Source organism: Manis javanica, chromosome 3 (assembly GCF_040802235.1).
Source record: "Manis javanica isolate MJ-LG chromosome 3, MJ_LKY, whole genome shotgun sequence".
Classification (NCBI taxonomy): Eukaryota; Metazoa; Chordata; class Mammalia; order Pholidota; family Manidae; genus Manis; species Manis javanica.
In genome coordinates, this window is record NC_133158.1 from 200,995,028 (window position 1) to 201,012,520 (window position 17,493).

Sequence of the window (17,493 nt, forward strand, 5' to 3'; positions counted from 1 at the left end):
GTGTCTACGGCTGATGGGCTTCATATGGTGGCCACCACAAACTGTCCCTGACCACCTCACAGAGCTGTAGTGCTGGTCATGGGAACAAGGAGAAATACCAAAGGCATAATAAACACATGCATCCCTTACCAACAGTTAGAAGCCTCATATTAGAACTCTTGTGTGCCAAAGGTCATGAGGGGCTTGAGAATGACTGCAAGGCGAGGCACAGCTCATTAGTTGTCAGAACAGAAACCAGGTAGGCTTGATGCTTCCTATCAGTGGGCATAAAGGAGAACCGAGAGGCACTCGAATACAAAAGGGTAGGGACAGAAAGAAGGGGATAGCAGCTGAGTGATGTCATCCATGCTTGCAGAAGACAGAGAACTGGAATCCTTCCCAACAGCACCTTTGAACCCGTGAGCAAATCACAGGATAAAAGAATATCCTTGGGGACATTCTAATGAGCCATCAACCACAAATATTTGAGAGAGCACAGCCAACATTCTTGCTTACATCACTCTTTCAAAACATAAGAGTCCAACACAAAAAGTGGTTTATTTTGCAAATAACCATAATTAAGAAATCAAATGGTGATAAAGCAGGCCCTGGGGTAAATAAAGTACACTGCCTCTGAGGACGAAGGGGCCCATTATTCCCCTGTCCAGGGTCTGAATGGTCTCAGGCTATCAGTCAAGACTCTGTATGTGGTAGCTGATCTTCCATTCATAATTTGTTGTTGGTAACTGGATCTGTAAAACAGGAAAATGCGATTCTGCTCAAACTGGTAGGAGCCGTGAAGGGGAAAAGAAAAATTGATTGCTGTATTCCGTTGGTATTGATTTTTGATAGAGTTAAGGTAAGTATTAGTCAATACGTGCTTAGTTTCCAATAGACTCAAAGACTTAGAACAGAGAACTTACCTCAGTTCACACTTCAAAGTTACTTTCCCCTGTGTCCGTCCCTACAAGTAGCTTTGTACCCAATTTGGCGAGAGTATCTGGATTACAGATGTTTTCCAGCCATGAGGGGCATTGCCATGGAATCAGATCAGGTGAGATTGAAGCCTGTCTTGCAAGCATCCTATAAAAAGATGCTTTCTAAGATCTCTAACAGATAACATATACTATGATGCTTTCTTTATAAAGCAAAAGTCAGCATTTTGATGTAAAAGTTGTCTCAAAGCAGAATCCTTGCAAGGCAGTTACACAAAAATGGCATCTCAACATTTTCAAGCCACAACAGACTTAAGGGAGAAGAAAATGGCTAAAAATATTTTTCTGCCCACTTCAGAGTTTGGGAGGTCTAAAATTTTTCTCTTCTAATTAAATGCTAAATCATCATGCTTGGATTGCCTGCAGACATCTTGAGGGTGGGTTAAACATACTGTGGGTACTGAATCTGGTTAGATGAGATGGGGGTGGCCAGATGGGGACAGGAAGGTTTTGCCCTGCCTGTCTACCTGTCTGCATTTATCTTATTCCACCTCCCTTTTCCCGCTGCCTGACTGTTTCCAAGCCCCTCCTGGTGACTCGTGCACTTGTGACCACCGAGCTCTCTGCCTACCACATTTCAAATGTTTTCTGTAGAGGAGCAGATGGTTTCTTTTAACAGGTAATGAAAGACATTAGTTTTAATGTCATCAAAGAATATACTATGTATTCTTATTCTGTCACTTGTTTGAAAGGACTCTCAGCCTAAGGATGCCAAGCACATTATGAAAGCTCCTGGGTGCTTCCATTAGATGGAAAAGCTCCACGTGTTTACAGAGACTAAGAGAAATAACTGATCAGTCTCCACTGGCAGACAGGTCAAGTCAAGAGAGTACATACTGGGCCAGGACCAGGGAAATTTATCCAGCCATCCTCCAGCCTGAATGTGTAGGGCTGCACCCAAACCATCTCAGGCTATGGGTCATCTCTGTTTCTTTCCACCTCTAACCCACAACTATCAGTCCTTTTAGTAATGGAAGATAGGGCTAAGCATAGGCTGATGGACAGTTCATAGATAAATATATATATGTATATGTAAAGAATATAAAGAATGCATAGAGTACATGTAAACATAATAGATATGTGTTTGTGTGAGAGCATCTAGAAGGAAGGCCATGAATTTTATTATTCTGGGATTCACAATATTAAAAGATAATACTTTCCATTTTTCCTTTATGCTACTGAAAATAAATACAGGTTGATGAAAGAGTAGCATATGAACTGAATAACTAAGGGTCAAAGAAATCTCATTAATCAGAATATCCCCTTGCCCATCTTTTCTACAATTAAATAAATGGGCATAGCAATGGGTCATCACCATACTATCAGTCAAGGTTCCATCTCTTTACGGCATCAGACAATAGACACAGCAGCAGTAATAGCTAAATATAAAGGAGTCTTGGTTACACAAAAAGGCCATGTGTCTTTTTAAATGAGCAGAATAAAAATTTCCTGATGAGGAAGGACTTTACAATTTGGCTTGTCTGCCTGCCAGTGAGGCTAAACTGTGTACATGCATGATTTTGTGTCACAGGATCCCATCTTTAAATATGAGCCCCTCCCATTCCATAATCAATTGCCTCCCTCATTATTATTCTCCACACTTATCCTTCACAACCCAAAGTTTCCATCCCAACTGACCATATTCTAAAGCAAGCCCAAGCCTGCCTATCCCACCAATCCCTTCTCCCCTGCAGACTCCCCTTCCACTCTAACCTTGATCAACTTCTCTCCCCCTTTCATTCATTATTTAATGAGCAACAAAAGTATGAAAGTCATGTGCTGGCAGCTGGTAAGGAGTGGAGAGAAATACGATACATTAGCTTTAATGCATTTACCAACCAATAGAAGGAATGCACGTTTGAGCAAATGCATTATAATACCAGGAAAAACACACATAAATTGCCTTGGAAATATTGAATAAAGAGCTACTAATTCCACCCGGGGTGAGAGGAGGACCGTATGGGGATGTAGCATGGAAACTGCAATCTACAGGACGAGCAGGATTTTCACAGACAGAAAAGGCGGGGAGGGCACTCCAGATTGAGAGAACAGCTTGAGAAAAGACAAGAAGGTGAGAAATTGCATGGGGGGTTTTGTTGTGCTAGAAGATTATAATGAAACCAAACAAAGCCAGCTTGTGTAGGGTTTTGAATCCCTTGTTAAGGAGACTGAATGTCTAAACTGCTTTGTAGTTACAGAGAGCTAAGAAAAAATTTTGAAGAGAAGAATGCCATGGTCTGACCTGTGTTTTAGGGAGATAATCCTAGCAGTGCTACAAAAGGAACATGTGAAAGACAACAAAGGCAGAGACATGCGGCTTATTCAAAATGTCCTTCAAATCTGCCCCTTCACCTGTATTCCCTGAGCCCAGCAGGGTATACCCATCTTCCCTCCAAGTTATCCAAGCTGCACAACTTGGGATCAGCTTTGCTCCCTTCCATCTCTCCTCCTCCTTTGTGTTCCTCCCTCCCAGTGGACAGCTAATCCATTAGAGTCCTGTTTATTTTATCTGCCAAGCATCTTATGAATCTATCCTGTCTTTGCACTCTGAACATCCTGATCCAGGTCCTTAGCATCTCTGCCAGGTGTCTCACAATAGTTTCCCGTCTGAATAGGACATTCTTGGGTAGGAGAGACTGGAAAATTTCCTTCCAGAGCTCAGGAGAGAGTTCACGATCAAATCTGCAGACACAAAGATGATATTTGGAGCCAGAGGAGAGGGTGATAGCACCATGGCAGCAACAGCTATGATGACAGCAACAAAGACAGAACCTTGGGAATGCTGACTCTAATGGAGAAAAAGGACACAACACAGGCGTCTGAGAAGAAGCAACCAGAAAGCCATAGACAAGCACAACACTGTTAGAGAAGCTCAGCTTAGAAAGACATTTGTGCGGAATTACACAGAAGGATGAGTAGGGAGAGGCTGAATCCCACAGCTCTTACCACTGTGATGGTCCCCCATGAGTTTTAGCGACAGGTTAGGGTGGAAACCAAATTCCACTAGGTTAAATCATGAATTGGTAGTGAGTTGCTGGTGACAAGGAGCAAAGTCTACTCTTGTATTAAGTTTGGTAGTGAAAGAAAAAAAGTCATGCAAAAATAATCATCTAGCCCTTGCCAAAAGATGCCAACTATTCCCTTCCCACTCAGGAAAATCTCACCTTCCCCCCTATTTCACGTTCCATCAAAGAGGAAAAATGTAAGCAGCTGATGTCACAATCGCCAGCCGCACTGCACACCGATTTTCCATATTACTTTGGGTACAAGTCATCCTTTGAAAGTGCAAGCAGTCTGTCTGCACACCATCCCTGCTATCGCTGTCTGCCCGGACCAGTTTCTATTTGCCAAAGACATCCACAAGAAATGGACTGCACAGACAAAAATTTTAGCAGCACTCCTCCTAAATAGAAGATTTACAAAATCTAGAGAAGTGTGAAAAAATGGTCAAAGGATAGAAAGTCACCCTCTACCACCCAACTTCTTTGGCCAGGATTATAAAAGAAGGATTTCTTCCAGCACAGGAGAGCACAACTTTCAGAATATTAGACCTGTGTGTGTGTATAAATCTTGAAACGTAAAAGAGGTTGTTTGTGTTGGAGCCCCTGGTCTCATGCTACCCTAACTGTCCTTTTTTGATGCATTGCAAACCTGTACTTTGTGGACAGCAATGAATCTCAAACCCTTTTAGGCTGTGCACCACTTCAGCGGTGGAAAAAGAGCCACAGTTCCGTTACCCTGCCCATGCTTGCTGCCACCTCACCTCAGGAAAAAAATAACCCCCATCACACCTAATGGAAAGAGAGGTACTGGGTTTATGAGCTAGAAATGAAATAATCTGTTTTTTTTTTAGATATCATGAGAAAATTATTAATTCATTCCAGTAACACAAATGTAAATATTATCATGTTGAAAGCATTTATTCTGAAGGAGACCATCTGGCAGAACCTCGCAGACCACACTTTGAGAAACAGAGGGTATGTGTCACCATGGTGGGCTCTTCCATTAAGCTGCAAATCCCAAGGAAGTGAAAATTCAAGGATTTTGAGGGGTGTACTTTGCAGTAATGACATCTGCAAGATACCTGTCATGTGTTTCTCTAGAGATGGGCCTGCTTTCACAAACGCTGTTCTATGAAAACTTAAATTTTCAAAACAAGGGGTGGTTATTATTTCAGAATCTTGCCCTTTAGAATGGATTCTTTCCAGGGACACCAAATTCTAGAAGAGTATTTACGTACAAATGTATGCAGCATTAATTGTTTAACATAAAAGTGGGAGGGAGAAGGAAGGAGAATGTAGGAAATCTAAAGAATTAGGAGCCCCAATCAATTATTGATTAAAAATTAAAAATACAGCATCTCAAAGTTATAAAGTAAATGCATAGTTTTTTTGTTGTTTTTTTTTTTGTAAAATGCAGTTTAAAAAACCTCACCCTGTCACATTTTTGGCAGAAGGGCAAGGATATCTGTAATTTAGAAAGCACATCGTCCTCCCTGGAGATGGATAGAGCACTGGTTGCACACAAAGTGGAGAAAAACTTGCATTCCAGGAGAGAAGAAATGCTGATGGCGACCTAAAGAAATGCCCAGTGCCCTGGAGGATCCAAGTGAACTGCTTTCACCCGGCTGCCTTACATTTTCAGAGGACACCTGAACTTAATTCAGTTTGTTTCTTCTGCTTTCATTTGCTGCAGAGATGCGACTGTCGGTTGAATATCAGCTCTCCATTTGAGCCTTTCCCAGGTCTGTCTCCTCCATGTCACACATCATCTCCAAGAGGTGGACCTAGAGAATCTATGGAACAGATTCCTCAGTCCAGAACAGGGGAAGTCAGCCGAGCTTGACCTTGACAGACTTGCAGTGTGTGAGAGTTCATTCCCATCTCTGTCCTCCCAAGAACATCAGGCGCCCACCTACCCAAGTTCCGTCAGCACGTATGGAGTCTTCATCAAAGGGCCACACTGCACATCAACATGCTACTTATACACTGACTCCTACTTACTCAGGCGTGTCTCGGCTTCTAGGAATGATGACAACTATCAACCAAGAGCTCAGTATTTGTGGGCAGCGGTGGAGCTGCAGCCATTCAAGCCCTAATTATCGTTTAGTCAGGAGAGTGAGTAATTCAGATTATACAGGCTACATATGTTCGCTGTCTCTTCATATCAAACACTTTAATGTGTTTATTAGAAGTGAAAGAAATAACCCTCATGCAGTCCAAATCTCCTAGGAGAATTTGGATCTTCAATGATTACTCCTATATTCCTCAGACTTTTGAGAGTTTAATAACTATTTTTAGTACTTTTTAAAAGGCAATACATGTACATGATAAAAGCCAATTCAATGATCATGTTTCAATAATAATTTAATTATGTTTGCATCTTCTACCTTCATTTGCTCAGAGATGCTTGGGTGGGTTGTGCCTTTCCCAAATCTCTTTCCTGAGGCCGCAGGTCAAGTTCAATGCATGGACCCAGAGGCTCTGTGGAATGAACTCCTCAGCCTAGAGCAGTAGCTTCTGGGGAGGCTGGCAGATTGGCCTCTGCCAGACCTTGAGCCAAGAGTCCTGACCTGCTAGAAGCTTGGTCACTCTGCTGTCTTCTCTGTCCAAATCTACAGTCTATTCATGACAGCTCATTAGGAGACAAATTAGGTTACAGAAATGAGTGATCAAACTATTCATCCATGCTTCTTATAAGCTATCTGCCATTATTAAAAAAATAGGTAGATAAATAATAAGTATTAGAGAATGAGAGTTATAGAGAAATGGCAGGATTTTAGAGCATAATTCCATTTCCTCATTATAAAAAAAAACCTGTGGCCTAGACCAGGTGGGGGAAAGTGAGAGAGAGAGAGAGTAAAAGAAAGATATTTGCTTAATAATTAAAAATAGCAGTTGTGTCTATAACTCATATTAATCTAAGGCTATCTTGTAGTTTAGTCTCAACATCAAATCACAGAAAAAAACATAATTAACAACAATTTAAACCTCGGCCTCTCCATAAAACACCAAAGAGGGGAGTATACTCTTGGTGTACATCAAAAATCTTAAACATTTTCTTAGGACATTTTCCTCACCTTACTGTCAATGAATCCCTCCAAATCTTATTATTCCCCCTTTCTCCAGAACCCCTTAAATTCTCCCCAGCACTTAGACCACACAGTCCCTTTTCTCTCCTCCTTAGCACTTTGTTATGTAGATCAATCTGACATGTCTGTTTTTTTCTGACTACCCCACATCCTAGAACTACAAAAAGACCTGAGGCCCTCAAGGGAAACAAAAGCAAAATGAACAAGTGGGACAACATCAAACTAAAAAGCTTCTGTACTGCGGAGGACCCCTTCAACAGGACAAAAAGGCATCCTAGAGTATGGGAGAAAATATTCGTAAATGACTTATCCGACAAGGGGTTAACATCCAAAATATATAAAGAGCTCACATGCCTCAACACCCAAAAAACAAATAACCTGATTAAAAAATGGGCAGAGGATCTGAACTGACAATTCTCCAAAGAAGAAATTCAAATGACCAACAGGCACATGAAAACATGCTCCACATTGCTAATCATCAGGGAAATGCAAATTAAAACCACAATGAGGTATCACCTCACACCAGTAAGGATGACCAACATCCAAAAGGCAAGCAACAACAAATGCTGCCAAGGATGTGGAGAAAGGGGAACCCTCCTGCACTGTTGGTGGGAATGTAAACTAGTTCAACCATTGTGGAAAGCAATATGGAGGTTCCTCCAAAAACTAAAATAGAAATACCATTTGACCCAAGAATTCCACTCCTAGGAATTCACCTGAAGAAAACAAGATCCCAGATTCAAAAAGACAGATGAACCCCTATGTTTATCACAGCACTATTTACAATAGCCAAGACATGGAAACAACCTAACTGTCCATCAGTAGATGAATGAATAAAGAAGACGTGGTATATATACACAATGGAATATTATTCAGCCATAGAAAGAAAACAAATCGTACCATTTTCAACAAGATGGATGGAGCTAGAGGGTATTATGCTCTGTGAAATAAGCCAGGTGGAGAAAGACAAGTACCAAATGATTTCCCTCATTTGTGGAGCATAAGAACAAAGCCAAACTGAAGGAACAAAATGGCAGCAGACTCACAGACTCCAAGAAGGACTAGCAGTTACCAAAGGGAAGGGGTTTGGGAGGGTGGGTAAGGAGGGAGGGAGAAGGGGATTAAGGGGTACTATGGTTAGTGCACATAATGTAGGGGGGGGTCATAGTGAAGGCAGTATAGCACAGAGAAGACAAGTAGTGACTCTATAGCATCTTATTATGCTGATGGACAGTGTGTGGGGGGCAATGGGGTTGGGGGGGCACTTGATAATATGGGTGAATGTAGTAACCACAATGTTGTTCATGTGAAACGTTCATAAGACTGTGTACCAATGACACCTTAACAAAAAAATTTTTTTGAAAAGAAAGGCCTGAGCCCTTAAATTCAAAGACCCTACCAGTCCCAAGGAGGATGAACTTTAAAAATAAACTCACACATAGAGACTTCCTAATAGAACCAGAACATCAAGGTGGAAAAGACAGTCCTAAAAGGTACAATAGAAAACAGACGGATTTCCTACAGAGGAGTGAGATTCAGATCAACCATAACAGTTTCAAGAAAATAATGGAACAGCAGCTTAGAAATACTCAGGAAAAATAAAGTCGAACTTAGAGTTCCATAGCAAACCAAACTACCACTCAGGAGAGAGAGCAAAATAAACTCTCAGACACACAGGCCCTCAGGAAAACTTACTTTCTACACCCTCTGGTGGAGAAAGGAGGGAAACCAAAGGAAAACCACCAGAGGATATACTCCAGGAAGAAGAAAAATGAACCCAAACGTAATCAAGTGGCAAAGGAGAATGTATTCATGTTTCATGTTTGCAATTAAAAAGTAATCTTTGAAAAGACTGGGGAAAAAGGAAAGTAGAAAGCACAATTTAATTCATTTTTATTTCTATTTCATTTTACCTTTGCATAATATATCATTATAGTTTACAAAATGCTTTCAGATAAATCATCAGTAGCCAAAATCACAGGACCCACAAAAATATATTTTCAGAGACACCATGCTGGGACAAGTAATAATGCCATAAAACTTGAAATGCACTTCCTGAGCGTAGTGATGCACTTCTTGCCTTGGAACCTAGCTGCCTGACACCAATCATCATGCTGACGATGAGAGTGGGTCTAAGGGGAGGCAAAGAACATGAGATTTAGCTGATGATTTCTCTTACTCTGCCTACCAAGTTGGACTAGATTATGAATTGATAGAGGAGGAAATGAATGAAAATAAGAATTATAAAATTTCAACCAGCCGACACACTACAAAGGCACTCATTAGGTGTCCAGGCTATGAGGTCTGTGGACTAGAGGCCTCTTGCTGCCAGGATGTAGCAGGAGAGACCCACTCTGCACAAGAGGCCTACTAATGAAAGATCATAGACTCCTCCACAAAGTCATCTGTTGAGAGGTTCATTTATGAATTTAGGACTTGGAATCTCACTTGAACTTTTCTAGGCGTCCCGGTGTGTGCCCAAAAAACAGCGTCTGCCAAAAGGCAAACATTTTCCTGTCTCTAAAAATAAAATGCTGGCAACACTGCAGACCTCTGGGCCAAGACCCAGCCCTTCCCAGGATAAACAATAGGTGGCCAAGCTGATCACAGGCAAGCACTGAGCCCTGAAGTTGGCCTAAGTCCAGCCTGGAATGCCTAGGTTAGGGCATAGGCAGCTGTAAAGCTAGAAGACAGAGGCGGCCCTCCTCCTGCACAGCTGAGAGAGGGCAGCTGCTGCCCGCCAGCCAGGGGCCAGGTGGCTGAGAGGGGATGGCCTCAGGTTACACCAGAAACCTTGACACAGCTGAGGTCACAGAGCCCCCACCAGCCCCTGCCCGCAGGGCTCCAGAGTGCATGGGGACAGATCTGAGGGCTGGTGAGAACCTGTCCAACAGAGAAAGCTCCCGGGGAAGGAAAGTGTCCTAAGAATCCATCTGCTTGGTCAGTCCGGGCTATGCCCACCACCTGTCAAAACCCCTCACGCCCAGCTGAGAGCCTTCACCTGCTAGACACAGGCCCAACCCAACCACCTTAGTGTACGAACGCTGTTGCAGGTCCTCGTTGCCACGCTAATTGCCTCCCAACTGGCCAAGTGCATCTACAGCCCTCGTTCAAGCCCCTGTGCCTTGTCATTAGGGATCAAATATTCCCTAGAACATAAGCTTGGCTTTTTTGCTGGTTTGGGGTGTTAAAAGGGCAATGAGAGGGCTAGGGGAGGAAAGTGACTAAATATAGCAAATAGTTGCAGGCATAATCACTCCATAAACATGCTTCAGTGGAACAGGGTGTAGGGCCGACCCAGATGACGGATGTCACTCACCAGAGTGTCACATCATAAATAAACCTGAATGAGCCCATTCTCCTGCAGAACCAGAGTGACACCTGTTCACACTGTAAATATTTATGAAGTCATTGTCCTTAAAAGGCTTTATTTTTCCAGGTAAGTAGACTTTAATGAAAAAGTTAAGGAGAGTTGTCCTGCAATTACAGAATGGTCACCGTAGTTTTTCAATGGGTATTCCATGGAAAGGAAATGAAAAAGAGAATGAGAAGGAAAAATAAGGCCCAGCGCCAAGAGGCTGCTGCATGAGATCTCATTTATGCTAGTCAAGGTTCATTCTCATTCAAAGAGTAACAGACAACCTTCTCTGGGGCGACAGAAGCCAGAAGCAGCGCTATAAGGCCCCTTCCTCCCAGGCCTGTGTCAGATCCTTGTCACCCAAGCTCAGACCCCTCCCACCACCTCTTCTAGGAGAGACGTTCTGAGCACTCTCAGCTCTCCCAGCCTGTCTCTTAGTAACAGAAAAAATGTACACCTCACCCCAGACCTATGCTCATTTGAAAAGAATTCCCAGAATGCAAGGATGTGTGACCAAGGTTTCTCTCTCTGTCTTTCGATAAAGCCTCTACTGCCACTCTTTGCTACTCCTCCTGATTACGTTAGTGAGGGTGCCCCCAGAAACCCCGCCAGACTCCGATCAGCTTGCCCTGTGCTTTTCACCCACACCCTGCGAGGAGCAGACACTCCCTAGGCTCTGAGCAGAGCTGCCACACTTCCCTCTTCCAGGGTGTCTGCAGCAATCCTGCCACCAGGAGCTCTCCACCATTGTCTACCCAACAATACATGCTAATTTTCATGTCACTTTACAGCCTAGACGTTACTCATCTCATCCCTTCGATACACCAAAACCGGTGCCCCAGACCATCAAGCCTGTTTCTTCCTGAGGGCTGGCTTCTGCCCAGGCCCCCTGCCCCTCCAGCCCTCCAGGTAGCCCTTGCTGCCAGGCTGAACCGACCCCGCAGGCCCAGGGGGGAAAAACTGATGATCCTTTGACTCTAGCCTGTGGGAAGCCTTGTTCCACCAGGAATGAGTCTCTGGTTTTATGAAGTGAGTCACAGGCCGCCTTGACTGCCTATCTGGGGTGGCCAGGGCTGCCGTGTTTGGTCCGCGCTCTGTGCCACCCACCTCTCTGCATAAGTCAGAGCTCCTCGCCAGGACAGCCTGAGTCATGAAGCTCAGCACATTCCTCAGGCGTGGGATCGTCTTTCCTTGTTGCTGCACTGCTTTTGTTTCATGCAGCACCTGGTTTCATTTTAAAAACCCAAATAAAATCTCATGGTCAGGGCTGGGATGGGGTAGGGGATAGGAAGGGAGTGAAGCCCAAGTTGAGGGAGGAAGAAAGGGCTGTAACACCCCCAAAGAGGGCAGAGAGGGAACTGCAGAGAAAAGGGCAGGCGAGAGTGAGGGTGCGCCACAACTGGGCTGAGCTGGACCCAAGTCCTTTTTGCTGTATATGATTAAGCACTTCTTGTCTAGGTCTCCTCCCTGGCTTAGGCCCAAGTACCGAGTCAGTACTTTATTCAAAGGCCATGTGACCTTCCCGAAGCCCCAACACTTTCAGTCTCCTCAACAAACTGACACTTATTTTTTTATGAATTCCAAGTTACAGCACACTCAATGAGTCCGTGAACTCACTGTTCCCTTCTTTCTTGGACTACAGCCCTGAACCCATGTGGAAGGGAACATCCATAATTTTTTGTCTTTGTCAGGGTGGAGGAATGGGGGACATCAAGGGAGAAGGTATAAACTCAACCATACAAATGTTGCTGTGGCTAGGCTATTTTCTAAAATCGGCTGTAAAGCTGTTAAAATAGAGCTTTAGAAATGAAACAGAATTCTATAAGCTATGAATGGCATACAGTTAAAGTAATAATAATGACTTAATAATACCCATTAACATGAAGAACTCTTATTTTCTTGATGCAGCAAAGTATATTAATTACAGCGTAAGACCAGGACCGTTAAGTACTGGACTCCGAACTTACACAGGGGCCTGTACCACCCCCTGCCTGAGATCCTATACAAGAGGCTGGCCCGGGCTCAGCTCCGGAGGTTCCTGAGCGGCTCCAAGGCTGTACTTCCAATGCACGGTTTGGCGAGCTTAATGGAAACCATACGAAGGCATCCCGGGAATCAGACCAGATGGCTTCCCGGGAATGTATTTAGCCTAACCTGGCCTAAAGAACATTTACTACGGGGTTTGCGGAGTGGGGGATTGGGGTGGTGGTGCGATTTTTAATTACCTTTTCTATTCCACACACATCCTGGAGGAGGGCCGTCTTGATAACTGGGAGTAAACGGAGCAGGGGACAGAGGGCTGGGTGGGGGCTTGGTGGGAAGAGGCGGCTGCTCTCGGAACCGCACGTGGCTCCCCCTCCCCTCCCCGGACGGCGGCGGCCGGGGCCCGTGGCTGCCCGGGACCGCGGCGGGCTCCTTCCAGCGCGCGGCGCCTCCGCCCGGGAGGGGCGGCGGGAGGGGCGCGGGGGACGCTGGGGGCGGAGGGAGAGGAAGGCGGCGGCGGGGAGGCGAGGCAGGCGGGGCCGCGGGGCAGGCGGGGCAGGCGGGGCAGGCGGGGCTGGGGGCCCGGGGCCCCTCCGGAGGGAGCCGGGCCGGGGGTTGGGGTGGGGGGAGGCTGCGGGTCCGGCGCGATCGCCCTGAATAGGGAAAGGCCTTTCCACGCCCCGGGCCCTTCCTGCCCGGACTCCCGGACGGAGGGGCCTGGCTCCGTGACGCCGGGGCCCACAGCTGGCGGGGCCACACCGCGTCTGTGGTTCTTGCAGACAAGTGTGGCTCCAAGTATTTACTTTAAAGGACAGTTTCCTGACATAAAGATCATTTTGTCAGGATTTATTTACCCATAGTTAATGCTTCTCCCAAGCCCCTTCCAGTTTCTGAGAAAAAGAATTGAGGGATGAAGGCGTTTGAAGCCCAGGGAAGTGTCCAAGACACCCAACCTGTTAAGGTCGAGGCGTTCCCGGGCCCACTGGTACTTTCAAGTCGTTAACTAAGCAAACTCCGGGCCTCTGGCTTTGTGGTCTCATTTTCCGACTCGGTTAAATGATGGTAACAGTTCTCTCAGACTATACACGGAGTATTGATCAACTTCTGAGTTTCCCGACGAGGAGTTAGATTGTTTGTGAAGCTGAAGGAAAAAATGACCTGGTTGTCAGCCCTCATCCATCCACAAAGGTTACTTTTTGCACAGATTTGGGAATTAAATTGCCACAGCATCATTAACCAGCAGGACGTGAGGGTGGTTCTTGTATTTTCTTCCATCCCCCCCCCTTGATCCTTCCTATTCCATATATCGTGTCTCTATCATATATATCAGGAGGGCCAGATCAATAAGCCAGAGAGAGAGAGAGAAAATGCAAGAATTATTGGAATCATTAACCGAAGCACCCACTGTTTCTCTACTGCCCCTTAATCGTCCCTCAGCGCAAGACCCTTTCTCTGGTTGCCTCCCTCTGAACATTGCTGGGCATGAATTTCTCTGCTTTCCAGTTTTAAAGCATGAGCTTCTTGAAGATAGGATCCAGAAATATAAATACCAGAGGATGGTTACCAAAGGCATTAGATACCAAGCAAATACTTTCTTATCGTGAGAATACTGTCAAAATGGTTGACACTCATTCAATCCTTTCTTGTTGCTGAAAATTTTATTTAATCCCTATTTGTTGATGCAGGAATGTGTACCTTTTACATCTCAATGCTTGTTCTCCTCCCCCAAAATATAGCCTTTATTTTAAAAATTAAGATTTTTGCCTTGCCTAATAAATTCAGTCATGATGTATTTTCCAGTCAGAACTCTAGGTTCAGTGTTTCCCAAACAAGTGTCCCCATATTATCTGTAGCATGTGTACTTTTTGCCTGTTGTACCATAAAAACAAGAGCAGGAAGTAATGTCACTAATTTGTCAGGAATTGTTGACTTAAAAGAAACTACCATGGGCATAGAAAATTCACTTTAGGGGAGAGAACCAGCACCTCAAAGAGAAAGGCAACTGTTCCCCAGAGCAGCTGTGGACACTGGCAGTGGAATTGCTTGGCACCAGTACAATTCCATGCACAAGAGGGACTGATTTATTTAACCATAGTTAATGCTTCTCCCAAGCCACTCCCAGGAGGCCCAGCCAGCAGCAAATATACTTTCAGGAAATCATCTACCCTTCCTAGAATCATGCACCAACCTGTCAGTGAAGGGAGGGCCCTGGCTGCCCATGCAATATAACCTTCAATGGACTGCTTGGATGGAAGAAAGTGAGCCCAGATAGCTCCCTCCACAGCCTGCCACAGCCCAAGCTTGAAATGCTCCCTAAAAAAGTTATCAATGGATAAAGAAGATGTAGTACATATGCACAATGGAATATTATACAGACATAAGAAAAAAACAAATCCTACCATTTGCAACAACATGGATGGAGCTAGAGGGTATTATGCTCAGTGAAATAAGCCAGGCAGAGAAAGACAAGTATCAAATGATTTCACTTATCTGTGTAGTATAAGAACAAAGAAAAACTGAAGGAACAAAACAGCAGCAGACTCACAGAACCCAATAATGGACTAACACTTACCAAGGGGAAAGGGACTGGGGAGGGTAGGTGGGAAGGGAGGGATAAGGGGGAAAATGGGGCATTACGATTAGCACACATAATGTGTGGGGGGGACACGGGAAAGGCAGTATATACAGAGAAGACAAGTAATGATTCTGTAGCATCTTACTACTCTGATGAATAGTGACTGTAATGGGGTGTGGGGGGGACTTGATAATGGGAGGAGTCTAGTAACCATAATGTTGTTCGAGTGATTGTACATTGATGATATAAAAAAAAAGTTATCAAGTCCTAAATAGAAAAATCAAGAAAAACGCACCATTTCTGGAAGGCCACCGTTAAACAGGGAACCGAGGTGGGCTGTCCAACCTTATCCCTTAGCTAAAATTGCCAGATTATCTAGTTAGCACCCATAGATGAGCATTTTACAAAGTGATACGTATATGTAAGTGGTGGTTCTCGTGATAAGGTTAGGTGGTACTTAAATAACATTAAAAAATTTTAATGGTCAGGGTTTTTTCTCATGCACTTAACTAGCATACCAAAACCATAGTATTGTAAATAAACTTATGGTGAGGCTGAGTTGTTGGTATTTTTTTAAAAAGTCAATTTAAAGAGAAATCTTAATAAACAAAAGTAATAGGATGACAAACATAGTTGTAACTTTTATATTAAATGAGGTGAAGTCAGTCGGGTGCTTTAAGAAACCAGTTTTTATTCTTTCTTTCAACTCATTCTCTAGTGCCAGAACTCTTAAGATATAACAAGAATCCATTTTAACATCTGTTTTTTTAAGACCATTACTGGGTTTTGAGAAAGTATGATAAGACAAGGCAGAACCCCTGCTCTGAGGGTTGAAGTCAGGGGGAGAAGGAACAGTAGGTGTTGGGTGGCAGAACAAGTCTATGAGGAGAGTGGGCCCAGGACACTGGGCACCTAGGGTGGGTTCCCAGAAGGGAAGGACATTCTGAGGACTTACTGCCTTTTTTGCAATAGGCAGAATCCAGCAAATCCAGCAAATCATTAATATCACTGTTGAAAATCTCGACCATACAAGAGAAATTTCAATCCCTGTAACCCACTTTGAGGCTTGTTTCCAAAACAGCTATGAAAGAAATGTTCAGGAAGGATTGCAAATGATTTTTAGAAGCCCTGCTTATCAGAATACTCTACTTTTCTCCTTGCCACTTGATTGTAAATTAGGGATTAACTTCACACCAATTTGAAATATACACACACAACTACCGTCACTGCCACACTGTACATCTACTGACACCACCCCAGAGATGACAAGTGTAGGCTCTTACACATCTCAGGAAGTCTTTCTTTTGTTGATTATAGTTCATTGGGTTCTTACATGGTGACTTTTTAATTCCCACATCTAGCAGAAAGAGATAGCAAGTGTGTAGGTGATTGTGGTAAACAGAGTTTACCATAGTGTGAAAAAATTAAATTTACTGTATGTCTAAACTATTTTTAACCAGTAGTTCCAAACCCTCACATACACACTAACAGCCACTACCTTCTCACATATATGCTTTTTTTTTTCAGAGCTTCTGGTGGCTGAGGTCTGTGGGCTTTCTCCCTCCTTTTATTTATGCATCCTACCATCCTTATAATTAGGAGAGGTACAATGAAGTAACAATGCACATGACAGGGGGAAGGAGGGAGGAATGTGAAAGGCCTGACATGGCCTCAGACTCTGGAAGGGATGAAAATAGCGTATGAAGACCATAATTAAAAGAAAGACAGAACGTGGATATAAAGTGGAAGTTTAGGATAGGACTTACATGATTTTTCCTATTTTGGAGGTGCTAAAGAAAAATCACCAAATAGAATTTGGTGCACCTGTGAAAAAGAGAGAGAAATAAATACCAACCACTTTCAAAATAGAAATTTAATAAAATTCCTTCCCAGTGTTTTCCTCCCCATTAACAAGGCACTTTGACATTGCTGCCAAAAGTCACTGTAATAACAGATACTAACAGTAAAATGGAAAGACAAAATTGGGGAAAATATTTATAAAGTAAGATAGGCAAAAGAATACTATCCTAACATGCAAACTGTTTATACAAATCATAAGAAAAAGCTAAGCACTGTAATAGAAAACCGGGCAAAAGGAAATGAAGACAATCAGTCCTCATCACTGATGGATTCCATACCTGCATATTTGCCTATTCATTAAAATTTATCTGTAACCCAAAGTCAACACTCACAGCACTTTTGAGATCATTCAAAGACATGCATGGGGCAGCTAACAACTTGAGCCATGTGGTATGCACAGTCTCAGGGAAGGTCAAACAGCACTGTGCCTTCTTTTGTTAGCTCTTATAAGTGTGTCCTTTTTGCATCCTATTTAGTGTTGCATTGTCTGCATTTTTATACTCTTTGTTAGTGATTTCACTGTTTAAAATGGCCCCAAGCGTAGAGGCAAGGCAGAAGTGCAAGAAGGTTGTGATGTGCCTTATTGGAGAAAATAGGTTTGTTAGATAAGCCTCTTTCAGGCATGAGATAGAGTGCTGTTGACTATAAATTC

At 43.7% G+C, this 17,493-nt stretch overlaps 1 long non-coding RNA gene across 1 annotated transcript; it reads right to left on the bottom strand.

Moving 5' to 3' along the window:
* Window positions 1–512: 512 nt before the first annotated feature.
* LOC140848545 (uncharacterized) lies at window positions 513–12,964 on the bottom strand. The gene is made up of 2 exons (XR_012129628.1): window positions 12,649–12,964; window positions 513–731 (listed from the first exon to the last, which is right to left on the bottom strand). It is a non-coding gene; the product is annotated as an uncharacterized lncRNA (long non-coding RNA).
* Window positions 12,965–17,493: the final 4,529 nt, after the last annotated feature.